The following is a 26,756-nucleotide window of genomic DNA, read 5'->3' on the forward strand; positions in this document are numbered from 1 at the left end:
TGTATCACCGCAACTAGGGGTGGCAATTTTCGACACGACCTGAAAACACGACACGAACCTAACACGAAATTAATGGGTTTGGGTTGAGGTTTCGGGAATTCGGGTCAGAATCGGGTTGGACCCGATGAACCCGAAAAGAAAACCGGTCGATTTCGGGTCAACCCGTGGTGACCTGATATGACCCGTTTACGAATTAAAAATAATTTAATAAACATAAAAATAATTTTATCTAACTAAACTAAGTTATTCTTTTTTTCAAAGGCATTAATTACTTAATCCTAAACGAATTTATTTAATTTGTGTGAAGTTGAAATTATTATACTTGGACAAATAATATATTATATTATTTTTCACTTTTGTATTGTTTTAATTTATTTTATATTTTGCTTGGGATAAAACACTTTTACGGTGTTTAATTTATTTTAGATTTGATTTGGAATCATTTATTTAAATTTTTATTACTTGATTATGTAATTAGTTTTGTGAGAAATTGATTTTATTAGAAATTACAGTGATAAATTAATAAATTAAAATTAAGTTTCGGGTCATTTCGGGTCGACCCGCCGCCCCGTAAACCTGAAATTTTCGGGTTCGGGTCAGCATACCTGACCCGTCACGGGTTGGCGGGTCGGGGTTCGGGTCAACAGATTTTCTGGCGGGTCTGTTGACCCGAACCCGACCCGCCAACCTGATTTGGACCCGAATTGCCACCCCTAACTGCAAGCGTGAAGGATTGATTTCATGATAATTTAGAGTTGCGGGATGAGGGAAAAAAACAGGGTGCAAATCAATAACAAAAAAAAATATAAAGTAAATAAATAAAAGGATAAGAGGAAAATGCTTGAATTGACGCTTAAAATGAATTTCGGTCTAGAAAAGCCACACTGCTTCGCAGGACGGGGTAGTTTAAAAGAATAACGCGAAAGGAACATGGCGGGTGCGATCATACCAGCACTAATGCACCGGATCCCATCAGAACTCCGAAGTTAAGCGTGCTTGGGCGAGAGTAGTACTAGGATGGGTGACCCCCTGGGAAGTCCTCGTGTTGCACCCCTCTCTTTTTTGTTTCGAAATCCAAATTTCCTATTCGTTCTTTATCCTGTAGTAATTTAGCTCCGTCGGAACGATTGCTTAATATTTTGCTTCTTGTCGAAGCGTGAAGGAGGATCCGAAGGCGCGAGACAAATCAGGAACGGTACGGCTCGATCAAAGCCCGGATCGTCGCTCAAATTTGTCGGCGCAAATGTATCACCGCAACTAGGGGTGGCAATTTTCGACACGACCTGAAAACACGACACGAACCTAACACGAAATTAATGGGTTTGGGTTGAGGTTTCGGGAATTCGGGTCAGAATCGGGTTGGACCCGATGAACCCGAAAAGAAAACCGGTCGATTTCGGGTCAACCCGTGGTGACCTGATATGACCCGTTTACGAATTAAAAATAATTTAATAAACATAAAAATAATTTTATCTAACTAAACTAAGTTATTCTTTTTTTCAAAGGCATTAATTACTTAATCCTAAACGAATTTATTTAATTTGTGTGAAGTTGAAATTATTATACTTGGACAAATAATATATTATATTATTTTTCACTTTTGTATTGTTTTAATTTATTTTATATTTTGCTTGGGATAAAACACTTTTACGGTGTTTAATTTATTTTAGATTTGATTTGGAATCATTTATTTAAATTTTTATTACTTGATTATGTAATTAGTTTTGTGAGAAATTGATTTTATTAGAAATTACAGTGATAAATTAATAAATTAAAATTAAGTTTCGGGTCATTTCGGGTCGACCCGCCGCCCCGTAAACCTGAAATTTTCGGGTTCGGGTCAGCATACCTGACCCGTCACGGGTTGGCGGGTCGGGGTTCGGGTCAACAGATTTTCTGGCGGGTCTGTTGACCCGAACCCGACCCGCCAACCTGATTTGGACCCGAATTGCCACCCCTAACTGCAAGCGTGAAGGATTGATTTCATGATAATTTAGAGTTGCGGGATGAGGGAAAAAAACAGGGTGCAAATCAATAACAAAAAAAAATATAAAGTAAATAAATAAAAGGATAAGAGGAAAATGCTTGAATTGACGCTTAAAATGAATTTCGGTCTAGAAAAGCCACACTGCTTCGCAGGACGGGGTAGTTTAAAAGAATAAAGCGAAAGGAACATGGCGGGTGCGATCATACCAGCACTAATGCACCGGATCCCATCAGAACTCCGAAGTTAAGCGTGCTTGGGCGAGAGTAGTACTAGGATGGGTGACCCCCTGGGAAGTCCTCGTGTTGCACCCCTCTCTTTTTTGTTTCGAAATCCAAATTTCCTATTCGTTCTTTATCCTGTAGTAATTTAGCTCCGTCGGAACGATTGCTTAATATTTTGCTTCTTGTCGAAGCGTGAAGGAGGATCTGAAGGCGCGAGACAAATCAGGAACGGTACGGCTCGATCAAAGCCCGGATCGTCGCTCAAATTTGTCGGCGCAAATGTATCACCGCAACTAGGGGTGGCAATTTTCGACACGACCTGAAAACACGACACGAACCTAACACGAAATTAATGGGTTTGGGTTGAGGTTTCGGGAATTCGGGTCAGAATCGGGTTGGACCCGATGAACCCGAAAAGAAAACCGGTCGATTTCGGGTCAACCCGTGGTGACCTGATATGACCCGTTTACGAATTAAAAATAATTTAATAAACATAAAAATAATTTTATCTAACTAAACTAAGTTATTCTTTTTTTCAAAGGCATTAATTACTTAATCCTAAACGAATTTATTTAATTTGTGTGAAGTTGAAATTATTATACTTGGACAAATAATATATTATATTATTTTTCACTTTTGTATTGTTTTAATTTATTTTATATTTTGCTTGGGATAAAACACTTTTACGGTGTTTAATTTATTTTAGATTTGATTTGGAATCATTTATTTAAATTTTTATTACTTGATTATGTAATTAGTTTTGTGAGAAATTGATTTTATTAGAAATTACAGTGATAAATTAATAAATTAAAATTAAGTTTCGGGTCATTTCGGGTCGACCCGCCGCCCCGTAAACCTGAAATTTTCGGGTTCGGGTCAGCATACCTGACCCGTCACGGGTTGGCGGGTCGGGGTTCGGGTCAACAGATTTTCTGGCGGGTCTGTTGACCCGAACCCGACCCGCCAACCTGATTTGGACCCGAATTGCCACCCCTAACTGCAAGCGTGAAGGATTGATTTCATGATAATTTAGAGTTGCGGGATGAGGGAAAAAAACAGGGTGCAAATCAATAACAAAAAAAAATATAAAGTAAATAAATAAAAGGATAAGAGGAAAATGCTTGAATTGACGCTTAAAATGAATTTCGGTCTAGAAAAGCCACACTGCTTCGCAGGACGGGGTAGTTTAAAAGAATAAAGCGAAAGGAACATGGCGGGTGCGATCATACCAGCACTAATGCACCGGATCCCATCAGAACTCCGAAGTTAAGCGTGCTTGGGCGAGAGTAGTACTAGGATGGGTGACCCCCTGGGAAGTCCTCGTGTTGCACCCCTCTCTTTTTTGTTTCGAAATCCAAATTTCCTATTCGTTCTTTATCCTGTAGTAATTTAGCTCCGTCGGAACGATTGCTTAATATTTTGCTTCTTGTCGAAGCGTGAAGGAGGATCCGAAGGCGCGAGACAAATCAGGAACGGTACGGCTCGATCAAAGCCCGGATCGTCGCTCAAATTTGTCGGCGCAAATGTATCACCGCAACTAGGGGTGGCAATTTTCGACACGACCTGAAAACACGACACGAACCTAACACGAAATTAATGGGTTTGGGTTGAGGTTTCGGGAATTCGGGTCAGAATCGGGTTGGACCCGATGAACCCGAAAAGAAAACCGGTCGATTTCGGGTCAACCCGTGGTGACCTGATATGACCCGTTTACGAATTAAAAATAATTTAATAAACATAAAAATAATTTTATCTAACTAAACTAAGTTATTCTTTTTTTCAAAGGCATTAATTACTTAATCCTAAACGAATTTATTTAATTTGTGTGAAGTTGAAATTATTAAACTTGGACAAATAATATATTATATTATTTTTCACTTTTGTATTGTTTTAATTTATTTTATATTTTGCTTGGGATAAAACACTTTTACGGTGTTTAATTTATTTTAGATTTGATTTGGAATCATTTATTTAAATTTTTATTACTTGATTATGTAATTAGTTTTGTGAGAAATTGATTTTATTAGAAATTACAGTGATAAATTAATAAATTAAAATTAAGTTTCGGGTCATTTCGGGTCGACCCGCCGCCCCGTAAACCTGAAATTTTCGGGTTCGGGTCAGCATACCTGACCCGTCACGGGTTGGCGGGTCGGGGTTCGGGTCAACAGATTTTCTGGCGGGTCTGTTGACCCGAACCCGACCCGCCAACCTGATTTGGACCCGAATTGCCACCCCTAACTGCAAGCGTGAAGGATTGATTTCATGATAATTTAGAGTTGCGGGATGAGGGAAAAAAACAGGGTGCAAATCAATAACAAAAAAAAATATAAAGTAAATAAATAAAAGGATAAGAGGAAAATGCTTGAATTGACGCTTAAAATGAATTTCGGTCTAGAAAAGCCACACTGCTTCGCAGGACGGGGTAGTTTAAAAGAATAAAGCGAAAGGAACATGGCGGGTGCGATCATACCAGCACTAATGCACCGGATCCCATCAGAACTCCGAAGTTAAGCGTGCTTGGGCGAGAGTAGTACTAGGATGGGTGACCCCCTGGGAAGTCCTCGTGTTGCACCCCTCTCTTTTTTGTTTCGAAATCCAAATTTCCTATTCGTTCTTTATCCTGTAGTAATTTAGCTCCGTCGGAACGATTGCTTAATATTTTGCTTCTTGTCGAAGCGTGAAGGAGGATCTGAAGGCGCGAGACAAATCAGGAACGGTACGGCTCGATCAAAGCCCGGATCGTCGCTCAAATTTGTCGGCGCAAATGTATCACCGCAACTAGGGGTGGCAATTTTCGACACGACCTGAAAACACGACACGAACCTAACACGAAATTAATGGGTTTGGGTTGAGGTTTCGGGAATTCGGGTCAGAATCGGGTTGGACCCGATGAACCCGAAAAGAAAACCGGTCGATTTCGGGTCAACCCGTGGTGACCTGATATGACCCGTTTACGAATTAAAAATAATTTAATAAACATAAAAATAATTTTATCTAACTAAACTAAGTTATTCTTTTTTTCAAAGGCATTAATTACTTAATCCTAAACGAATTTATTTAATTTGTGTGAAGTTGAAATTATTATACTTGGACAAATAATATATTATATTATTTTTCACTTTTGTATTGTTTTAATTTATTTTATATTTTGCTTGGGATAAAACACTTTTACGGTGTTTAATTTATTTTAGATTTGATTTGGAATCATTTATTTAAATTTTTATTACTTGATTATGTAATTAGTTTTGTGAGAAATTGATTTTATTAGAAATTACAGTGATAAATTAATAAATTAAAATTAAGTTTCGGGTCATTTCGGGTCGACCCGCCGCCCCGTAAACCTGAAATTTTCGGGTTCGGGTCAGCATACCTGACCCGTCACGGGTTGGCGGGTCGGGGTTCGGGTCAACAGATTTTCTGGCGGGTCTGTTGACCCGAACCCGACCCGCCAACCTGATTTGGACCCGAATTGCCACCCCTAACTGCAAGCGTGAAGGATTGATTTCATGATAATTTAGAGTTGCGGGATGAGGGAAAAAAACAGGGTGCAAATCAATAACAAAAAAAAATATAAAGTAAATAAATAAAAGGATAAGAGGAAAATGCTTGAATTGACGCTTAAAATGAATTTCGGTCTAGAAAAGCCACACTGCTTCGCAGGACGGGGTAGTTTAAAAGAATAACGCGAAAGGAACATGGCGGGTGCGATCATACCAGCACTAATGCACCGGATCCCATCAGAACTCCGAAGTTAAGCGTGCTTGGGCGAGAGTAGTACTAGGATGGGTGACCCCCTGGGAAGTCCTCGTGTTGCACCCCTCTCTTTTTTGTTTCGAAATCCAAATTTCCTATTCGTTCTTTATCCTGTAGTAATTTAGCTCCGTCGGAACGATTGCTTAATATTTTGCTTCTTGTCGAAGCGTGAAGGAGGATCCGAAGGCGCGAGACAAATCAGGAACGGTACGGCTCGATCAAAGCCCGGATCGTCGCTCAAATTTGTCGGCGCAAATGTATCACCGCAACTAGGGGTGGCAATTTTCGACACGACCTGAAAACACGACACGAACCTAACACGAAATTAATGGGTTTGGGTTGAGGTTTCGGGAATTCGGGTCAGAATCGGGTTGGACCCGATGAACCCGAAAAGAAAACCGGTCGATTTCGGGTCAACCCGTGGTGACCTGATATGACCCGTTTACGAATTAAAAATAATTTAATAAACATAAAAATAATTTTATCTAACTAAACTAAGTTATTCTTTTTTTCAAAGGCATTAATTACTTAATCCTAAACGAATTTATTTAATTTGTGTGAAGTTGAAATTATTATACTTGGACAAATAATATATTATATTATTTTTCACTTTTGTATTGTTTTAATTTATTTTATATTTTGCTTGGGATAAAACACTTTTACGGTGTTTAATTTATTTTAGATTTGATTTGGAATCATTTATTTAAATTTTTATTACTTGATTATGTAATTAGTTTTGTGAGAAATTGATTTTATTAGAAATTACAGTGATAAATTAATAAATTAAAATTAAGTTTCGGGTCATTTCGGGTCGACCCGCCGCCCCGTAAACCTGAAATTTTCGGGTTCGGGTCAGCATACCTGACCCGTCACGGGTTGGCGGGTCGGGGTTCGGGTCAACAGATTTTCTGGCGGGTCTGTTGACCCGAACCCGACCCGCCAACCTGATTTGGACCCGAATTGCCACCCCTAACTGCAAGCGTGAAGGATTGATTTCATGATAATTTAGAGTTGCGGGATGAGGGAAAAAAACAGGGTGCAAATCAATAACAAAAAAAAATATAAAGTAAATAAATAAAAGGATAAGAGGAAAATGCTTGAATTGACGCTTAAAATGAATTTCGGTCTAGAAAAGCCACACTGCTTCGCAGGACGGGGTAGTTTAAAAGAATAACGCGAAAGGAACATGGCGGGTGCGATCATACCAGCACTAATGCACCGGATCCCATCAGAACTCCGAAGTTAAGCGTGCTTGGGCGAGAGTAGTACTAGGATGGGTGACCCCCTGGGAAGTCCTCGTGTTGCACCCCTCTCTTTTTTGTTTCGAAATCCAAATTTCCTATTCGTTCTTTATCCTGTAGTAATTTAGCTCCGTCGGAACGATTGCTTAATATTTTGCTTCTTGTCGAAGCGTGAAGGAGGATCCGAAGGCGCGAGACAAATCAGGAACGGTACGGCTCGATCAAAGCCCGGATCGTCGCTCAAATTTGTCGGCGCAAATGTATCACCGCAACTAGGGGTGGCAATTTTCGACACGACCTGAAAACACGACACGAACCTAACACGAAATTAATGGGTTTGGGTTGAGGTTTCGGGAATTCGGGTCAGAATCGGGTTGGACCCGATGAACCCGAAAAGAAAACCGGTCGATTTCGGGTCAACCCGTGGTGACCTGATATGACCCGTTTACGAATTAAAAATAATTTAATAAACATAAAAATAATTTTATCTAACTAAACTAAGTTATTCTTTTTTTCAAAGGCATTAATTACTTAATCCTAAACGAATTTATTTAATTTGTGTGAAGTTGAAATTATTATACTTGGACAAATAATATATTATATTATTTTTCACTTTTGTATTGTTTTAATTTATTTTATATTTTGCTTGGGATAAAACACTTTTACGGTGTTTAATTTATTTTAGATTTGATTTGGAATCATTTATTTAAATTTTTATTACTTGATTATGTAATTAGTTTTGTGAGAAATTGATTTTATTAGAAATTACAGTGATAAATTAATAAATTAAAATTAAGTTTCGGGTCATTTCGGGTCGACCCGCCGCCCCGTAAACCTGAAATTTTCGGGTTCGGGTCAGCATACCTGACCCGTCACGGGTTGGCGGGTCGGGGTTCGGGTCAACAGATTTTCTGGCGGGTCTGTTGACCCGAACCCGACCCGCCAACCTGATTTGGACCCGAATTGCCACCCCTAACTGCAAGCGTGAAGGATTGATTTCATGATAATTTAGAGTTGCGGGATGAGGGAAAAAAACAGGGTGCAAATCAATAACAAAAAAAAATATAAAGTAAATAAATAAAAGGATAAGAGGAAAATGCTTGAATTGACGCTTAAAATGAATTTCGGTCTAGAAAAGCCACACTGCTTCGCAGGACGGGGTAGTTTAAAAGAATAAAGCGAAAGGAACATGGCGGGTGCGATCATACCAGCACTAATGCACCGGATCCCATCAGAACTCCGAAGTTAAGCGTGCTTGGGCGAGAGTAGTACTAGGATGGGTGACCCCCTGGGAAGTCCTCGTGTTGCACCCCTCTCTTTTTTGTTTCGAAATCCAAATTTCCTATTCGTTCTTTATCCTGTAGTAATTTAGCTCCGTCGGAACGATTGCTTAATATTTTGCTTCTTGTCGAAGCGTGAAGGAGGATCTGAAGGCGCGAGACAAATCAGGAACGGTACGGCTCGATCAAAGCCCGGATCGTCGCTCAAATTTGTCGGCGCAAATGTATCACCGCAACTAGGGGTGGCAATTTTCGACACGACCTGAAAACACGACACGAACCTAACACGAAATTAATGGGTTTGGGTTGAGGTTTCGGGAATTCGGGTCAGAATCGGGTTGGACCCGATGAACCCGAAAAGAAAACCGGTCGATTTCGGGTCAACCCGTGGTGACCTGATATGACCCGTTTACGAATTAAAAATAATTTAATAAACATAAAAATAATTTTATCTAACTAAACTAAGTTATTCTTTTTTTCAAAGGCATTAATTACTTAATCCTAAACGAATTTATTTAATTTGTGTGAAGTTGAAATTATTATACTTGGACAAATAATATATTATATTATTTTTCACTTTTGTATTGTTTTAATTTATTTTATATTTTGCTTGGGATAAAACACTTTTACGGTGTTTAATTTATTTTAGATTTGATTTGGAATCATTTATTTAAATTTTTATTACTTGATTATGTAATTAGTTTTGTGAGAAATTGATTTTATTAGAAATTACAGTGATAAATTAATAAATTAAAATTAAGTTTCGGGTCATTTCGGGTCGACCCGCCGCCCCGTAAACCTGAAATTTTCGGGTTCGGGTCAGCATACCTGACCCGTCACGGGTTGGCGGGTCGGGGTTCGGGTCAACAGATTTTCTGGCGGGTCTGTTGACCCGAACCCGACCCGCCAACCTGATTTGGACCCGAATTGCCACCCCTAACTGCAAGCGTGAAGGATTGATTTCATGATAATTTAGAGTTGCGGGATGAGGGAAAAAAACAGGGTGCAAATCAATAACAAAAAAAAATATAAAGTAAATAAATAAAAGGATAAGAGGAAAATGCTTGAATTGACGCTTAAAATGAATTTCGGTCTAGAAAAGCCACACTGCTTCGCAGGACGGGGTAGTTTAAAAGAATAACGCGAAAGGAACATGGCGGGTGCGATCATACCAGCACTAATGCACCGGATCCCATCAGAACTCCGAAGTTAAGCGTGCTTGGGCGAGAGTAGTACTAGGATGGGTGACCCCCTGGGAAGTCCTCGTGTTGCACCCCTCTCTTTTTTGTTTCGAAATCCAAATTTCCTATTCGTTCTTTATCCTGTAGTAATTTAGCTCCGTCGGAACGATTGCTTAATATTTTGCTTCTTGTCGAAGCGTGAAGGAGGATCCGAAGGCGCGAGACAAATCAGGAACGGTACGGCTCGATCAAAGCCCGGATCGTCGCTCAAATTTGTCGGCGCAAATGTATCACCGCAACTAGGGGTGGCAATTTTCGACACGACCTGAAAACACGACACGAACCTAACACGAAATTAATGGGTTTGGGTTGAGGTTTCGGGAATTCGGGTCAGAATCGGGTTGGACCCGATGAACCCGAAAAGAAAACCGGTCGATTTCGGGTCAACCCGTGGTGACCTGATATGACCCGTTTACGAATTAAAAATAATTTAATAAACATAAAAATAATTTTATCTAACTAAACTAAGTTATTCTTTTTTTCAAAGGCATTAATTACTTAATCCTAAACGAATTTATTTAATTTGTGTGAAGTTGAAATTATTATACTTGGACAAATAATATATTATATTATTTTTCACTTTTGTATTGTTTTAATTTATTTTATATTTTGCTTGGGATAAAACACTTTTACGGTGTTTAATTTATTTTAGATTTGATTTGGAATCATTTATTTAAATTTTTATTACTTGATTATGTAATTAGTTTTGTGAGAAATTGATTTTATTAGAAATTACAGTGATAAATTAATAAATTAAAATTAAGTTTCGGGTCATTTCGGGTCGACCCGCCGCCCCGTAAACCTGAAATTTTCGGGTTCGGGTCAGCATACCTGACCCGTCACGGGTTGGCGGGTCGGGGTTCGGGTCAACAGATTTTCTGGCGGGTCTGTTGACCCGAACCCGACCCGCCAACCTGATTTGGACCCGAATTGCCACCCCTAACTGCAAGCGTGAAGGATTGATTTCATGATAATTTAGAGTTGCGGGATGAGGGAAAAAAACAGGGTGCAAATCAATAACAAAAAAAAATATAAAGTAAATAAATAAAAGGATAAGAGGAAAATGCTTGAATTGACGCTTAAAATGAATTTCGGTCTAGAAAAGCCACACTGCTTCGCAGGACGGGGTAGTTTAAAAGAATAAAGCGAAAGGAACATGGCGGGTGCGATCATACCAGCACTAATGCACCGGATCCCATCAGAACTCCGAAGTTAAGCGTGCTTGGGCGAGAGTAGTACTAGGATTTGGACCCGAATTGCCACCCCTAACTGCAAGCGTGAAGGATTGATTTCATGATAATTTAGAGTTGCGGGATGAGGGAAAAAAACAGGGTGCAAATCAATAACAAAAAAAAATATAAAGTAAATAAATAAAAGGATAAGAGGAAAATGCTTGAATTGACGCTTAAAATGAATTTCGGTCTAGAAAAGCCACACTGCTTCGCAGGACGGGGTAGTTTAAAAGAATAAAGCGAAAGGAACATGGCGGGTGCGATCATACCAGCACTAATGCACCGGATCCCATCAGAACTCCGAAGTTAAGCGTGCTTGGGCGAGAGTAGTACTAGGATGGGTGACCCCCTGGGAAGTCCTCGTGTTGCACCCCTCTCTTTTTTGTTTCGAAATCCAAATTTCCTATTCGTTCTTTATCCTGTAGTAATTTAGCTCCGTCGGAACGATTGCTTAATATTTTGCTTCTTGTCGAAGCGTGAAGGAGGATCTGAAGGCGCGAGACAAATCAGGAACGGTACGGCTCGATCAAAGCCCGGATCGTCGCTCAAATTTGTCGGCGCAAATGTATCACCGCAACTAGGGGTGGCAATTTTCGACACGACCTGAAAACACGACACGAACCTAACACGAAATTAATGGGTTTGGGTTGAGGTTTCGGGAATTCGGGTCAGAATCGGGTTGGACCCGATGAACCCGAAAAGAAAACCGGTCGATTTCGGGTCAACCCGTGGTGACCTGATATGACCCGTTTACGAATTAAAAATAATTTAATAAACATAAAAATAATTTTATCTAACTAAACTAAGTTATTCTTTTTTTCAAAGGCATTAATTACTTAATCCTAAACGAATTTATTTAATTTGTGTGAAGTTGAAATTATTATACTTGGACAAATAATATATTATATTATTTTTCACTTTTGTATTGTTTTAATTTATTTTATATTTTGCTTGGGATAAAACACTTTTACGGTGTTTAATTTTTTAGATTTGATTTGGAATCATTTATTTAAATTTTTATTACTTGATTATGTAATTAGTTTTGTGAGAAATTGATTTTATTAGAAATTACAGTGATAAATTAATAAATTAAAATTAAGTTTCGGGTCATTTCGGGTCGACCCGCCGCCCCGTAAACCAAATAAATAAAAGGATAAGAGGAAAATGCTTGAATTGACGCTTAAAATGAATTTCGGTCTAGAAAAGCCACACTGCTTCGCAGGACGGGGTAGTTTAAAAGAATAAAGCGAAAGGAACATGGCGGGTGCGATCATACCAGCACTAATGCACCGGATCCCATCAGAACTCCGAAGTTAAGCGTGCTTGGGCGAGAGTAGTACTAGGATGGGTGACCCCCTGGGAAGTCCTCGTGTTGCACCCCTCTCTTTTTTGTTTCGAAATCCAAATTTCCTATTCGTTCTTTATCCTGTAGTAATTTAGCTCCGTCGGAACGATTGCTTAATATTTTGCTTCTTGTCGAAGCGTGAAGGAGGATCTGAAGGCGCGAGACAAATCAGGAACGGTACGGCTCGATCAAAGCCCGGATCGTCGCTCAAATTTGTCGGCGCAAATGTATCACCGCAACTAGGGGTGGCAATTTTCGACACGACCTGAAAACACGACACGAACCTAACACGAAATTAATGGGTTTGGGTTGAGGTTTCGGGAATTCGGGTCAGAATCGGGTTGGACCCGATGAACCCGAAAAGAAAACCGGTCGATTTCGGGTCAACCCGTGGTGACCTGATATGACCCGTTTACGAATTAAAAATAATTTAATAAACATAAAAATAATTTTATCTAACTAAACTAAGTTATTCTTTTTTTCAAAGGCATTAATTACTTAATCCTAAACGAATTTATTTAATTTGTGTGAAGTTGAAATTATTATACTTGGACAAATAATATATTATATTATTTTTCACTTTTGTATTGTTTTAATTTATTTTATATTTTGCTTGGGATAAAACACTTTTACGGTGTTTAATTTATTTTAGATTTGATTTGGAATCATTTATTTAAATTTTTATTACTTGATTATGTAATTAGTTTTGTGAGAAATTGATTTTATTAGAAATTACAGTGATAAATTAATAAATTAAAATTAAGTTTCGGGTCATTTCGGGTCGACCCGCCGCCCCGTAAACCTGAAATTTTCGGGTTCGGGTCAGCATACCTGACCCGTCACGGGTTGGCGGGTCGGGGTTCGGGTCAACAGATTTTCTGGCGGGTCTGTTGACCCGAACCCGACCCGCCAACCTGATTTGGACCCGAATTGCCACCCCTAACTGCAAGCGTGAAGGATTGATTTCATGATAATTTAGAGTTGCGGGATGAGGGAAAAAAACAGGGTGCAAATCAATAACAAAAAAAAATATAAAGTAAATAAATAAAAGGATAAGAGGAAAATGCTTGAATTGACGCTTAAAATGAATTTCGGTCTAGAAAAGCCACACTGCTTCGCAGGACGGGGTAGTTTAAAAGAATAAAGCGAAAGGAACATGGCGGGTGCGATCATACCAGCACTAATGCACCGGATCCCATCAGAACTCCGAAGTTAAGCGTGCTTGGGCGAGAGTAGTACTAGGATGGGTGACCCCCTGGGAAGTCCTCGTGTTGCACCCCTCTCTTTTTTGTTTCGAAATCCAAATTTCCTATTCGTTCTTTATCCTGTAGTAATTTAGCTCCGTCGGAACGATTGCTTAATATTTTGCTTCTTGTCGAAGCGTGAAGGAGGATCTGAAGGCGCGAGACAAATCAGGAACGGTACGGCTCGATCAAAGCCCGGATCGTCGCTCAAATTTGTCGGCGCAAATGTATCACCGCAACTAGGGGTGGCAATTTTCGACACGACCTGAAAACACGACACGAACCTAACACGAAATTAATGGGTTTGGGTTGAGGTTTCGGGAATTCGGGTCAGAATCGGGTTGGACCCGATGAACCCGAAAAGAAAACCGGTCGATTTCGGGTCAACCCGTGGTGACCTGATATGACCCGTTTACGAATTAAAAATAATTTAATAAACATAAAAATAATTTTATCTAACTAAACTAAGTTATTCTTTTTTTCAAAGGCATTAATTACTTAATCCTAAACGAATTTATTTAATTTGTGTGAAGTTGAAATTATTATACTTGGACAAATAATATATTATATTATTTTTCACTTTTGTATTGTTTTAATTTATTTTATATTTTGCTTGGGATAAAACACTTTTACGGTGTTTAATTTATTTTAGATTTGATTTGGAATCATTTATTTAAATTTTTATTACTTGATTATGTAATTAGTTTTGTGAGAAATTGATTTTATTAGAAATTACAGTGATAAATTAATAAATTAAAATTAAGTTTCGGGTCATTTCGGGTCGACCCGCCGCCCCGTAAACCTGAAATTTTCGGGTTCGGGTCAGCATACCTGACCCGTCACGGGTTGGCGGGTCGGGGTTCGGGTCAACAGATTTTCTGGCGGGTCTGTTGACCCGAACCCGACCCGCCAACCTGATTTGGACCCGAATTGCCACCCCTAACTGCAAGCGTGAAGGATTGATTTCATGATAATTTAGAGTTGCGGGATGAGGGAAAAAAACAGGGTGCAAATCAATAACAAAAAAAAATATAAAGTAAATAAATAAAAGGATAAGAGGAAAATGCTTGAATTGACGCTTAAAATGAATTTCGGTCTAGAAAAGCCACACTGCTTCGCAGGACGGGGTAGTTTAAAAGAATAAAGCGAAAGGAACATGGCGGGTGCGATCATACCAGCACTAATGCACCGGATCCCATCAGAACTCCGAAGTTAAGCGTGCTTGGGCGAGAGTAGTACTAGGATGGGTGACCCCCTGGGAAGTCCTCGTGTTGCACCCCTCTCTTTTTTGTTTCGAAATCCAAATTTCCTATTCGTTCTTTATCCTGTAGTAATTTAGCTCCGTCGGAACGATTGCTTAATATTTTGCTTCTTGTCGAAGCGTGAAGGAGGATCTGAAGGCGCGAGACAAATCAGGAACGGTACGGCTCGATCAAAGCCCGGATCGTCGCTCAAATTTGTCGGCGCAAATGTATCACCGCAACTAGGGGTGGCAATTTTCGACACGACCTGAAAACACGACACGAACCTAACACGAAATTAATGGGTTTGGGTTGAGGTTTCGGGAATTCGGGTCAGAATCGGGTTGGACCCGATGAACCCGAAAAGAAAACCGGTCGATTTCGGGTCAACCCGTGGTGACCTGATATGACCCGTTTACGAATTAAAAATAATTTAATAAACATAAAAATAATTTTATCTAACTAAACTAAGTTATTCTTTTTTTCAAAGGCATTAATTACTTAATCCTAAACGAATTTATTTAATTTGTGTGAAGTTGAAATTATTATACTTGGACAAATAATATATTATATTATTTTTCACTTTTGTATTGTTTTAATTTATTTTATATTTTGCTTGGGATAAAACACTTTTACGGTGTTTAATTTTTTAGATTTGATTTGGAATCATTTATTTAAATTTTTATTACTTGATTATGTAATTAGTTTTGTGAGAAATTGATTTTATTAGAAATTACAGTGATAAATTAATAAATTAAAATTAAGTTTCGGGTCATTTCGGGTCGACCCGCCGCCCCGTAAACCTGAAATTTTCGGGTTCGGGTCAGCATACCTGACCCGTCACGGGTTGGCGGGTCGGGGTTCGGGTCAACAGATTTTCTGGCGGGTCTGTTGACCCGAACCCGACCCGCCAACCTGATTTGGACCCGAATTGCCACCCCTAACTGCAAGCGTGAAGGATTGATTTCATGATAATTTAGAGTTGCGGGATGAGGGAAAAAAACAGGGTGCAAATCAATAACAAAAAAAAATATAAAGTAAATAAATAAAAGGATAAGAGGAAAATGCTTGAATTGACGCTTAAAATGAATTTCGGTCTAGAAAAGCCACACTGCTTCGCAGGACGGGGTAGTTTAAAAGAATAAAGCGAAAGGAACATGGCGGGTGCGATCATACCAGCACTAATGCACCGGATCCCATCAGAACTCCGAAGTTAAGCGTGCTTGGGCGAGAGTAGTACTAGGATGGGTGACCCCCTGGGAAGTCCTCGTGTTGCACCCCTCTCTTTTTTGTTTCGAAATCCAAATTTCCTATTCGTTCTTTATCCTGTAGTAATTTAGCTCCGTCGGAACGATTGCTTAATATTTTGCTTCTTGTCGAAGCGTGAAGGAGGATCTGAAGGCGCGAGACAAATCAGGAACGGTACGGCTCGATCAAAGCCCGGATCGTCGCTCAAATTTGTCGGCGCAAATGTATCACCGCAACTAGGGGTGGCAATTTTCGACACGACCTGAAAACACGACACGAACCTAACACGAAATTAATGGGTTTGGGTTGAGGTTTCGGGAATTCGGGTCAGAATCGGGTTGGACCCGATGAACCCGAAAAGAAAACCGGTCGATTTCGGGTCAACCCGTGGTGACCTGATATGACCCGTTTACGAATTAAAAATAATTTAATAAACATAAAAATAATTTTATCTAACTAAACTAAGTTATTCTTTTTTTCAAAGGCATTAATTACTTAATCCTAAACGAATTTATTTAATTTGTGTGAAGTTGAAATTATTATACTTGGACAAATAATATATTATATTATTTTTCACTTTTGTATTGTTTTAATTTATTTTATATTTTGCTTGGGATAAAACACTTTTACGGTGTTTAATTTTTTAGATTTGATTTGGAATCATTTATTTAAATTTTTATTACTTGATTATGTAATTAGTTTTGTGAGAAATTGATTTTATTAGAAATTACAGTGATAAATTAATAAATTAAAATTAAGTTTCGGGTCATTTCGGGTCGACCCGCCGCCCCGTAAACCTGAAATTTTCGGGTTCGGGTCAGCATACCTGACCCGTCACGGGTTGGCGGGTCGGGGTTCGGGTCAACAGATTTTCTGGCGGGTCTGTTGACCCGAACCCGACCCGCCAACCTGATTTGGACCCGAATTGCCACCCCTAACTGCAAGCGTGAAGGATTGATTTCATGATAATTTAGAGTTGCGGGATGAGGGAAAAAAACAGGGTGCAAATCAATAACAAAAAAAAATATAAAGTAAATAAATAAAAGGATAAGAGGAAAATGCTTGAATTGACGCTTAAAATGAATTTCGGTCTAGAAAAGCCACACTGCTTCGCAGGACGGGGTAGTTTAAAAGAATAAAGCGAAAGGAACATGGCGGGTGCGATCATACCAGCACTAATGCACCGGATCCCATCAGAACTCCGAAGTTAAGCGTGCTTGGGCGAGAGTAGTACTAGGATGGGTGACCCCCTGGGAAGTCCTCGTGTTGCACCCCTCTCTTTTTTGTTTCGAAATCCAAATTTCCTATTCGTTCTTTATCCTGTAGTAATTTAGCTCCGTCGGAACGATTGCTTAATATTTTGCTTCTTGTCGAAGCGTGAAGGAGGATCTGAAGGCGCGAGACAAATCAGGAACGGTACGGCTCGATCAAAGCCCGGATCGTCGCTCAAATTTGTCGGCGCAAATGTATCACCGCAACTAGGGGTGGCAATTTTCGACACGACCTGAAAACACGACACGAACCTAACACGAAATTAATGGGTTTGGGTTGAGGTTTCGGGAATTCGGGTCAGAATCGGGTTGGACCCGATGAACCCGAAAAGAAAACCGGTCGATTTCGGGTCAACCCGTGGTGACCTGATATGACCCGTTTACGAATTAAAAATAATTTAATAAACATAAAAATAATTTTATCTAACTAAACTAAGTTATTCTTTTTTTCAAAGGCATTAATTACTTAATCCTAAACGAATTTATTTAATTTGTGTGAAGTTGAAATTATTATACTTGGACAAATAATATATTATATTATTTTTCACTTTTGTATTGTTTTAATTTATTTTATATTTTGCTTGGGATAAAACACTTTTACGGTGTTTAATTTTTTAGATTTGATTTGGAATCATTTATTTAAATTTTTATTACTTGATTATGTAATTAGTTTTGTGAGAAATTGATTTTATTAGAAATTACAGTGATAAATTAATAAATTAAAATTAAGTTTCGGGTCATTTCGGGTCGACCCGCCGCCCCGTAAACCTGAAATTTTCGGGTTCGGGTCAGCATACCTGACCCGTCACGGGTTGGCGGGTCGGGGTTCGGGTCAACAGATTTTCTGGCGGGTCTGTTGACCCGAACCCGACCCGCCAACCTGATTTGGACCCGAATTGCCACCCCTAACTGCAAGCGTGAAGGATTGATTTCATGATAATTTAGAGTTGCGGGATGAGGGAAAAAAACAGGGTGCAAATCAATAACAAAAAAAAATATAAAGTAAATAAATAAAAGGATAAGAGGAAAATGCTTGAATTGACGCTTAAAATGAATTTCGGTCTAGAAAAGCCACACTGCTTCGCAGGACGGGGTAGTTTAAAAGAATAAAGCGAAAGGAACATGGCGGGTGCGATCATACCAGCACTAATGCACCGGATCCCATCAGAACTCCGAAGTTAAGCGTGCTTGGGCGAGAGTAGTACTAGGATGGGTGACCCCCTGGGAAGTCCTCGTGTTGCACCCCTCTCTTTTTTGTTTCGAAATCCAAATTTCCTATTCGTTCTTTATCCTGTAGTAATTTAGCTCCGTCGGAACGATTGCTTAATATTTTGCTTCTTGTCGAAGCGTGAAGGAGGATCTGAAGGCGCGAGACAAATCAGGAACGGTACGGCTCGATCAAAGCCCGGATCGTCGCTCAAATTTGTCGGCGCAAATGTATCACCGCAACTAGGGGTGGCAATTTTCGACACGACCTGAAAACACGACACGAACCTAACACGAAATTAATGGGTTTGGGTTGAGGTTTCGGGAATTCGGGTCAGAATCGGGTTGGACCCGATGAACCCGAAAAGAAAACCGGTCGATTTCGGGTCAACCCGTGGTGACCTGATATGACCCGTTTACGAATTAAAAATAATTTAATAAACATAAAAATAATTTTATCTAACTAAACTAAGTTATTCTTTTTTTCAAAGGCATTAATTACTTAATCCTAAACGAATTTATTTAATTTGTGTGAAGTTGAAATTATTATACTTGGACAAATAATATATTATATTATTTTTCACTTTTGTATTGTTTTAATTTATTTTATATTTTGCTTGGGATAAAACACTTTTACGGTGTTTAATTTTTTAGATTTGATTTGGAATCATTTATTTAAATTTTTATTACTTGATTATGTAATTAGTTTTGTGAGAAATTGATTTTATTAGAAATTACAGTGATAAATTAATAAATTAAAATTAAGTTTCGGGTCATTTCGGGTCGACCCGCCGCCCCGTAAACCTGAAATTTTCGGGTTCGGGTCAGCATACCTGACCCGTCACGGGTTGGCGGGTCGGGGTTCGGGTCAACAGATTTTCTGGCGGGTCTGTTGACCCGAACCCGACCCGCCAACCTGATTTGGACCCGAATTGCCACCCCTAACTGCAAGCGTGAAGGATTGATTTCATGATAATTTAGAGTTGCGGGATGAGGGAAAAAAACAGGGTGCAAATCAATAACAAAAAAAAATATAAAGTAAATAAATAAAAGGATAAGAGGAAAATGCTTGAATTGACGCTTAAAATGAATTTCGGTCTAGAAAAGCCACACTGCTTCGCAGGACGGGGTAGTTTAAAAGAATAAAGCGAAAGGAACATGGCGGGTGCGATCATACCAGCACTAATGCACCGGATCCCATCAGAACTCCGAAGTTAAGCGTGCTTGGGCGAGAGTAGTACTAGGATGGGTGACCCCCTGGGAAGTCCTCGTGTTGCACCCCTCTCTTTTTTGTTTCGAAATCCAAATTTCCTATTCGTTCTTTATCCTGTAGTAATTTAGCTCCGTCGGAACGATTGCTTAATATTTTGCTTCTTGTCGAAGCGTGAAGGAGGATCTGAAGGCGCGAGACAAATCAGGAACGGTACGGCTCGATCAAAGCCCGGATCGTCGCTCAAATTTGTCGGCGCAAATGTATCACCGCAACTAGGGGTGGCAATTTTCGACACGACCTGAAAACACGACACGAACCTAACACGAAATTAATGGGTTTGGGTTGAGGTTTCGGGAATTCGGGTCAGAATCGGGTTGGACCCGATGAACCCGAAAAGAAAACCGGTCGATTTCGGGTCAACCCGTGGTGACCTGATATGACCCGATATGACCCGTTTACGAATTAAAAATAATTTAATAAACATAAAAATAATTTTATCTAACTAAACTAAGTTATTCTTTTTTTCAAAGGCATTAATTACTTAATCCTAAACGAATTTATTTAATTTGTGTGAAGTTGAAATTATTATACTTGGACAAATAATATATTATATTATTTTTCACTTTTGTATTGTTTTAATTTATTTTATATTTTGCTTGGGATAAAACACTTTTACGGTGTTTAATTTATTTTAGATTTGATTTGGAATCATTTATTTAAATTTTTATTACTTGATTATGTAATTAGTTTTGTGAGAAATTGATTTTATTAGAAATTACAGTGATAAATTAATAAATTAAAATTAAGTTTCGGGTCATTTCGGGTCGACCCGCCGCCCCGTAAACCTGAAATTTTCGGGTTCGGGTCAGCATACCTGACCCGTCACGGGTTGGCGGGTCGGGGTTCGGGTCAACAGATTTTCTGGCGGGTCTGTTGACCCGAACCCGACCCGCCAACCTGATTTGGACCCGAATTGCCACCCCTAACTGCAAGCGTGAAGGATTGATTTCATGATAATTTAGAGTTGCGGGATGAGGGAAAAAAACAGGGTGCAAATCAATAACAAAAAAATATATAAAGTAAATAAATAAAAGGATAAGAGGAAAATGCTTGAATTGACGCTTAAAATGAATTTCGGTCTAGAAAAGCCACACTGCTTCGCAGGACGGGGTAGTTTAAAAGAATAAAGCGAAAGGAACATGGCGGGTGCGATCATACCAGCACTAATGCACCGGATCCCATCAGAACTCCGAAGTTAAGCGTGCTTGGGCGAGAGTAGTACTAGGATGGGTGACCCCCTGGGAAGTCCTCGTGTTGCACCCCTCTCTTTTTTGTTTCGAAATCCAAATTTCCTATTCGTTCTTTATCCTGTAGTAATTTAGCTCCGTCGGAACGATTGCTTAATATTTTGCTTCTTGTCGAAGCGTGAAGGAGGATCTGAAGGCGCGAGACAAATCAGGAACGGTACGGCTCGATCAAAGCCCGGATCGTCGCTCAAATTTGTCGGCGCAAATGTATCACCGCAACTAGGGGTGGCAATTTTCGACACGACCTGAAAACACGACACGAACCTAACACGAAATTAATGGGTTTGGGTTGAGGTTTCGGGAATTCGGGTCAGAATCGGGTTGGACCCGATGAACCCGAAAAGAAAACCGGTCGATTTCGGGTCAACCCGTGGTGACCTGATATGACCCGATATGACCCGTTTACGAATTAAAAATAATTTAATAAACATAAAAATAATTTTATCTAACTAAACTAAGTTATTCTTTTTTTCAAAGGCATTAATTACTTAATCCTAAACGAATTTATTTAATTTGTGTGAAGTTGAAATTATTATACTTGGACAAATAATATATTATATTATTTTTCACTTTTGTATTGTTTTAATTTATTTTATATTTTGCTTGGGATAAAACACTTTTACGGTGTTTAATTTATTTTAGATTTGATTTGGAATCATTTATTTAAATTTTTATTACTTGATTATGTAATTAGTTTTGTGAGAAATTGATTTTATTAGAAATTACAGTGATAAATTAATAAATTAAAATTAAGTTTCGGGTCATTTCTGGTCGACCCGCCGCCCCGTAAACCTGAAATTTTCGGGTTCGGGTCAGCATACCTGACCCGTCACGGGTTGGCGGGTCGGGGTTCGGGTCAACAGATTTTCTGGCGGGTCTGTTGACCCGAACCCGACCCGCCAACCTGATTTGGACCCGAATTGCCACCCCTAACTGCAAGCGTGAAGGATTGATTTCATGATAATTTAGAGTTGCGGGATGAGGGAAAAAAACAGGGTGCAAATCAATAACAAAAAAATATATAAAGTAAATAAATAAAAGGATAAGAGGAAAATGCTTGAATTGACGCTTAAAATGAATTTCGGTCTAGAAAAGCCACACTGCTTCGCAGGACGGGGTAGTTTAAAAGAATAAAGCGAAAGGAACATGGCGGGTGCGATCATACCAGCACTAATGCACCGGATCCCATCAGAACTCCGAAGTTAAGCGTGCTTGGGCGAGAGTAGTACTAGGATGGGTGACCCCCTGGGAAGTCCTCGTGTTGCACCCCTCTCTTTTTTGTTTCGAAATCCAAATTTCCTATTCGTTCTTTATCCTGTAGTAATTTAGCTCCGTCGGAACGATTGCTTAATATTTTGCTTCTTGTCGAAGCGTGAAGGAGGATCTGAAGGCGCGAGACAAATCAGGAACGGTACGGCTCGATCAAAGCCCGGATCGTCGCTCAAATTTGTCGGCGCAAATGTATCACCGCAACTAGGGGTGGCAATTTTCGACACGACCTGAAAACACGACACGAACCTAACACGAAATTAATGGGTTTGGGTTGAGGTTTCGGGAATTCGGGTCAGAATCGGGTTGGACCCGATGAACCCGAAAAGAAAACCGGTCGATTTCGGGTCAACCCGTGGTGACCTGATATGACCCGATATGACCCGTTTACGAATTAAAAATAATTTAATAAACATAAAAATAATTTTATCTAACTAAACTAAGTTATTCTTTTTTTCAAAGGCATTAATTACTTAATCCTAAACGAATTTATTTAATTTGTGTGAAGTTGAAATTATTATACTTGGACAAATAATATATTATATTATTTTTCACTTTTGTATTGTTTTAATTTATTTTATATTTTGCTTGGGATAAAACACTTTTACGGTGTTTAATTTATTTTAGATTTGATTTGGAATCATTTATTTAAATTTTTATTACTTGATTATGTAATTAGTTTTGTGAGAAATTGATTTTATTAGAAATTACAGTGATAAATTAATAAATTAAAATTAAGTTTCGGGTCATTTCGGGTCGACCCGCCGCCCCGTAAACCTGAAATTTTCGGGTTCGGGTCAGCATACCTGACCCGTCACGGGTTGGCGGGTCGGGGTTCGGGTCAACAGATTTTCTGGCGGGTCTGTTGACCCGAACCCGACCCGCCAACCTGATTTGGACCCGAATTGCCACCCCTAACTGCAAGCGTGAAGGATTGATTTCATGATAATTTAGAGTTGCGGGATGAGGGAAAAAAACAGGGTGCAAATCAATAACAAAAAAAAATATAAAGTAAATAAATAAAAGGATAAGAGGAAAATGCTTGAATTGACGCTTAAAATGAATTTCGGTCTAGAAAAGCCACACTGCTTCGCAGGACGGGGTAGTTTAAAAGAATAAAGCGAAAGGAACATGGCGGGTGCGATCATACCAGCACTAATGCACCGGATCCCATCAGAACTCCGAAGTTAAGCGTGCTTGGGCGAGAGTAGTACTAGGATGGGTGACCCCCTGGGAAGTCCTCGTGTTGCACCCCTCTCTTTTTTGTTTCGAAATCCAAATTTCCTATTCGTTCTTTATCCTGTAGTAATTTAGCTCCGTCGGAACGATTGCTTAATATTTTGCTTCTTGTCGAAGCGTGAAGGAGGATCTGAAGGCGCGAGACAAATCAGGAACGGTACGGCTCGATCAAAGCCCGGATCGTCGCTCAAATTTGTCGGCGCAAATGTATCACCGCAACTAGGGGTGGCAATTTTCGACACGACCTGAAAACACGACACGAACCTAACACGAAATTAATGGGTTTGGGTTGAGGTTTCGGGAATTCGGGTCAGAATCGGGTTGGACCCGATGAACCCGAAAAGAAAACCGGTCGATTTCGGGTCAACCCGTGGTGACCTGATATGACCCGATATGACCCGTTTACGAATTAAAAATAATTTAATAAACATAAAAATAATTTTATCTAACTAAACTAAGTTATTCTTTTTTTCAAAGGCATTAATTACTTAATCCTAAACGAATTTATTTAATTTGTGTGAAGTTGAAATTATTATACTTGGACAAATAATATATTATATTATTTTTCACTTTTCTATTGTTTTACTTTATTTTATATTTTGCTTGGGATAAAACACTTTTACGGTGTTTAATTTATTTTAGATTTGATTTGGAATCATTTATTTAAATTTTTATTACTTGATTATGTAATTAGTTTTGTGAGAAATTGATTTTATTAGAAATTACAGTGATAAATTAATAAATTAAAATTAAGTTTCGGGTCATTTCGGGTCGACCCGCCGCCCCGTAAACCTGAAATTTTCGGGTTCGGGTCAGCATACCTGACCCGTCACGGGTTGGCGGGTCGGGGTTCGGGTCAACAGATTTTCTGGCGGGTCTGTTGACCCGAACCCGACCCGCCAACCTGATTTGGACCCGAATTGCCACCCCTAACTGCAAGCGTGAAGGATTGATTTCATGATAATTTAGAGTTGCGGGATGAGGGAAAAAAACAGGGTGCAAATCAATAACAAAAAAAAATATAAAGTAAATAAATAAAAGGATAAGAGGAAAATGCTTGAATTGACGCTTAAAATGAATTTCGGTCTAGAAAAGCCACACTGCTTCGCAGGACGGGGTAGTTTAAAAGAATAAAGCGAAAGGAACATGGCGGGTGCGATCATACCAGCACTAATGCACCGGATCCCATCAGAACTCCGAAGTTAAGCGTGCTTGGGCGAGAGTAGTACTAGGATGGGTGACCCCCTGGGAAGTCCTCGTGTTGCACCCCTCTCTTTTTTGTTTCGAAATCCAAATTTCCTATTCGTTCTTTATCCTATAGTAATTTAGCTCCGTCGGAACGATTGCTTAATATTTTGCTTCTTGTCGAAGCGTGAAGGAGGATCTGAAGGCGCGAGACAAATCAGGAACGGTACGGCTCGATCAAAGCCCGGATCGTCGCTCAAATTTGTCGGCGCAAATGTATCACCGCAACTAGGGGTGGCAATTTTCGACACGACCTGAAAACACGACACGAACCTAACACGAAATTAATGGGTTTGGGTTGAGGTTTCGGGAATTCGGGTCAGAATCGGGTTGGACCCGATGAACCCGAAAAGAAAACCGGTCGATTTCGGGTCAACCCGTGGTGACCTGATATGACCCGATATGACCCGTTTACGAATTAAAAATAATTTAATAAACATAAAAATAATTTTATCTAACTAAACTAAGTTATTCTTTTTTTCAAAGGCATTAATTACTTAATCCTAAACGAATTTATTTAATTTGTGTGAAGTTGAAATTATTATACTTGGACAAATAATATATTATATTATTTTTCACTTTTGTATTGTTTTAATTTATTTTATATTTTGCTTGGGATAAAACACTTTTACGGTGTTTAATTTATTTTAGATTTGATTTGGAATCATTTATTTAAATTTTTATTACTTGATTATGTAATTAGTTTTGTGAGAAATTGATTTTATTAGAAATTACAGTGATAAATTAATAAATTAAAATTAAGTTTCGGGTCATTTCGGGTCGACCCGCCGCCCCGTAAACCTGAAATTTTCGGGTTCGGGTCAGCATACCTGACCCGTCACGGGTTGGCGGGTCGGGGTTCGGGTCAACAGATTTTCTGGCGGGTCTGTTGACCCGAACCCGACCCGCCAACCTGATTTGGACCCGAATTGCCACCCCTAACTGCAAGCGTGAAGGATTGATTTCATGATAATTTAGAGTTGCGGGATGAGGGAAAAAAACAGGGTGCAAATCAATAACAAAAAAAAATATAAAGTAAATAAATAAAAGGATAAGAGGAAAATGCTTGAATTGACGCTTAAAATGAATTTCGGTCTAGAAAAGCCACACTGCTTCGCAGGACGGGGTAGTTTAAAAGAATAAAGCGAAAGGAACATGGCGGGTGCGATCATACCAGCACTAATGCACCGGATCCCATCAGAACTCCGAAGTTAAGCGTGCTTGGGCGAGAGTAGTACTAGGATGGGTGACCCCCTGGGAAGTCCTCGTGTTGCACCCCTCTCTTTTTTGTTTCGAAATCCAAATTTCCTATTCGTTCTTTATCCTGTAGTAATTTAGCTCCGTCGGAACGATTGCTTAATATTTTGCTTCTTGTCGAAGCGTGAAGGAGGATCTGAAGGCGCGAGACAAATCAGGAACGGTACGGCTCGATCAAAGCCCGGATCGTCGCTCAAATTTGTCGGCGCAAATGTATCACCGCAACTAGGGGTGGCAATTTTCGACACGACACGAACCTAACACGAAATTAATGGGTTTGGGTTGAGGTTTCGGGAATTCGGGTCAGAATCGGGTTGGACCCGATGAACCCGAAAAGAAAACCGATCGATTTCGGGTCAACCCGTGGTGACCTGATATGACCCGATATGACCCGTTTACGAATTAAAAATAATTTAATAAACATAAAAATAATTTTATCTAACTAAACTAAGTTATTCTTTTTTTCAAAGGCATTAATTACTTAATCCTAAACGAATTTATTTAATTTGTGTGAAGTTGAAATTATTATACTTGGACAAATAATATATTATATTATTTTTCACTTTTGTATTGTTTTAATTTATTTTATATTTTGCTTGGGATAAAACACTTTTACGGTGTTTAATTTTTTAGATTTGATTTGGAATCATTTATTTAAATTTTTATTACTTGATTATGTAATTAGTTTTGTGAGAAATTGATTTTATTAGAAA

General features: G+C 39.2%; 21 non-coding genes and 1 pseudogene across 21 annotated transcripts; all 22 read left to right on the top strand.

The window, feature by feature from the left end:
• Window positions 1-935: 935 nt before the first annotated feature.
• LOC140028992 (5S ribosomal RNA) lies at window positions 936-1,054 on the top strand. The gene has a single exon (XR_011832897.1). It is a non-coding gene; the product is annotated as a 5S ribosomal RNA (ribosomal RNA).
• Window positions 1,055-2,179: 1,125 nt separating this feature from the next.
• LOC140028993 (5S ribosomal RNA) lies at window positions 2,180-2,298 on the top strand. The gene has a single exon (XR_011832898.1). It is a non-coding gene; the product is annotated as a 5S ribosomal RNA (ribosomal RNA).
• A 1,125-nt stretch (window positions 2,299-3,423) lies between these two features.
• LOC140028994 (5S ribosomal RNA) lies at window positions 3,424-3,542 on the top strand. Its single transcript, XR_011832899.1, has one exon. It is a non-coding gene; the product is annotated as a 5S ribosomal RNA (ribosomal RNA).
• A 1,125-nt stretch (window positions 3,543-4,667) lies between these two features.
• On the top strand, window positions 4,668-4,786 carry LOC140028996 (5S ribosomal RNA). The gene has a single exon (XR_011832901.1). It is a non-coding gene; the product is annotated as a 5S ribosomal RNA (ribosomal RNA).
• Window positions 4,787-5,911: 1,125 nt separating this feature from the next.
• On the top strand, window positions 5,912-6,030 carry LOC140028997 (5S ribosomal RNA). The gene has a single exon (XR_011832902.1). It is a non-coding gene; the product is annotated as a 5S ribosomal RNA (ribosomal RNA).
• Window positions 6,031-7,155: 1,125 nt separating this feature from the next.
• On the top strand, window positions 7,156-7,274 carry LOC140028998 (5S ribosomal RNA). The gene has a single exon (XR_011832903.1). It is a non-coding gene; the product is annotated as a 5S ribosomal RNA (ribosomal RNA).
• A 1,125-nt stretch (window positions 7,275-8,399) lies between these two features.
• On the top strand, window positions 8,400-8,518 carry LOC140028999 (5S ribosomal RNA). The gene has a single exon (XR_011832904.1). It is a non-coding gene; the product is annotated as a 5S ribosomal RNA (ribosomal RNA).
• Window positions 8,519-9,643: 1,125 nt separating this feature from the next.
• LOC140029000 (5S ribosomal RNA) lies at window positions 9,644-9,762 on the top strand. The gene has a single exon (XR_011832905.1). It is a non-coding gene; the product is annotated as a 5S ribosomal RNA (ribosomal RNA).
• Window positions 9,763-10,887: 1,125 nt separating this feature from the next.
• On the top strand, window positions 10,888-10,991 carry LOC140025153 (5S ribosomal RNA; annotated as a pseudogene).
• A 222-nt stretch (window positions 10,992-11,213) lies between these two features.
• On the top strand, window positions 11,214-11,332 carry LOC140029001 (5S ribosomal RNA). Its single transcript, XR_011832906.1, has one exon. It is a non-coding gene; the product is annotated as a 5S ribosomal RNA (ribosomal RNA).
• An 888-nt stretch (window positions 11,333-12,220) lies between these two features.
• Window positions 12,221-12,339, top strand: LOC140029002 (5S ribosomal RNA). Its single transcript, XR_011832907.1, has one exon. It is a non-coding gene; the product is annotated as a 5S ribosomal RNA (ribosomal RNA).
• Window positions 12,340-13,464: 1,125 nt separating this feature from the next.
• On the top strand, window positions 13,465-13,583 carry LOC140029003 (5S ribosomal RNA). The gene has a single exon (XR_011832908.1). It is a non-coding gene; the product is annotated as a 5S ribosomal RNA (ribosomal RNA).
• Window positions 13,584-14,708: 1,125 nt separating this feature from the next.
• LOC140029004 (5S ribosomal RNA) lies at window positions 14,709-14,827 on the top strand. The gene has a single exon (XR_011832909.1). It is a non-coding gene; the product is annotated as a 5S ribosomal RNA (ribosomal RNA).
• A 1,123-nt stretch (window positions 14,828-15,950) lies between these two features.
• Window positions 15,951-16,069, top strand: LOC140029005 (5S ribosomal RNA). The gene has a single exon (XR_011832910.1). It is a non-coding gene; the product is annotated as a 5S ribosomal RNA (ribosomal RNA).
• Window positions 16,070-17,192: 1,123 nt separating this feature from the next.
• On the top strand, window positions 17,193-17,311 carry LOC140029007 (5S ribosomal RNA). The gene has a single exon (XR_011832912.1). It is a non-coding gene; the product is annotated as a 5S ribosomal RNA (ribosomal RNA).
• A 1,123-nt stretch (window positions 17,312-18,434) lies between these two features.
• Window positions 18,435-18,553, top strand: LOC140029008 (5S ribosomal RNA). The gene has a single exon (XR_011832913.1). It is a non-coding gene; the product is annotated as a 5S ribosomal RNA (ribosomal RNA).
• A 1,123-nt stretch (window positions 18,554-19,676) lies between these two features.
• Window positions 19,677-19,795, top strand: LOC140029009 (5S ribosomal RNA). Its single transcript, XR_011832914.1, has one exon. It is a non-coding gene; the product is annotated as a 5S ribosomal RNA (ribosomal RNA).
• Window positions 19,796-20,930: 1,135 nt separating this feature from the next.
• Window positions 20,931-21,049, top strand: LOC140029010 (5S ribosomal RNA). The gene has a single exon (XR_011832915.1). It is a non-coding gene; the product is annotated as a 5S ribosomal RNA (ribosomal RNA).
• A 1,135-nt stretch (window positions 21,050-22,184) lies between these two features.
• LOC140029011 (5S ribosomal RNA) lies at window positions 22,185-22,303 on the top strand. The gene has a single exon (XR_011832916.1). It is a non-coding gene; the product is annotated as a 5S ribosomal RNA (ribosomal RNA).
• A 1,135-nt stretch (window positions 22,304-23,438) lies between these two features.
• On the top strand, window positions 23,439-23,557 carry LOC140029013 (5S ribosomal RNA). The gene has a single exon (XR_011832918.1). It is a non-coding gene; the product is annotated as a 5S ribosomal RNA (ribosomal RNA).
• A 1,135-nt stretch (window positions 23,558-24,692) lies between these two features.
• On the top strand, window positions 24,693-24,811 carry LOC140029014 (5S ribosomal RNA). Its single transcript, XR_011832919.1, has one exon. It is a non-coding gene; the product is annotated as a 5S ribosomal RNA (ribosomal RNA).
• A 1,135-nt stretch (window positions 24,812-25,946) lies between these two features.
• LOC140029015 (5S ribosomal RNA) lies at window positions 25,947-26,065 on the top strand. The gene has a single exon (XR_011832920.1). It is a non-coding gene; the product is annotated as a 5S ribosomal RNA (ribosomal RNA).
• Window positions 26,066-26,756: the final 691 nt, after the last annotated feature.

The sequence above is a fragment of the Coffea arabica genome, chromosome 11e (assembly GCF_036785885.1).
Source record: "Coffea arabica cultivar ET-39 chromosome 11e, Coffea Arabica ET-39 HiFi, whole genome shotgun sequence".
Lineage (NCBI taxonomy): Eukaryota > Viridiplantae > Streptophyta > Magnoliopsida > Gentianales > Rubiaceae > Coffea > Coffea arabica.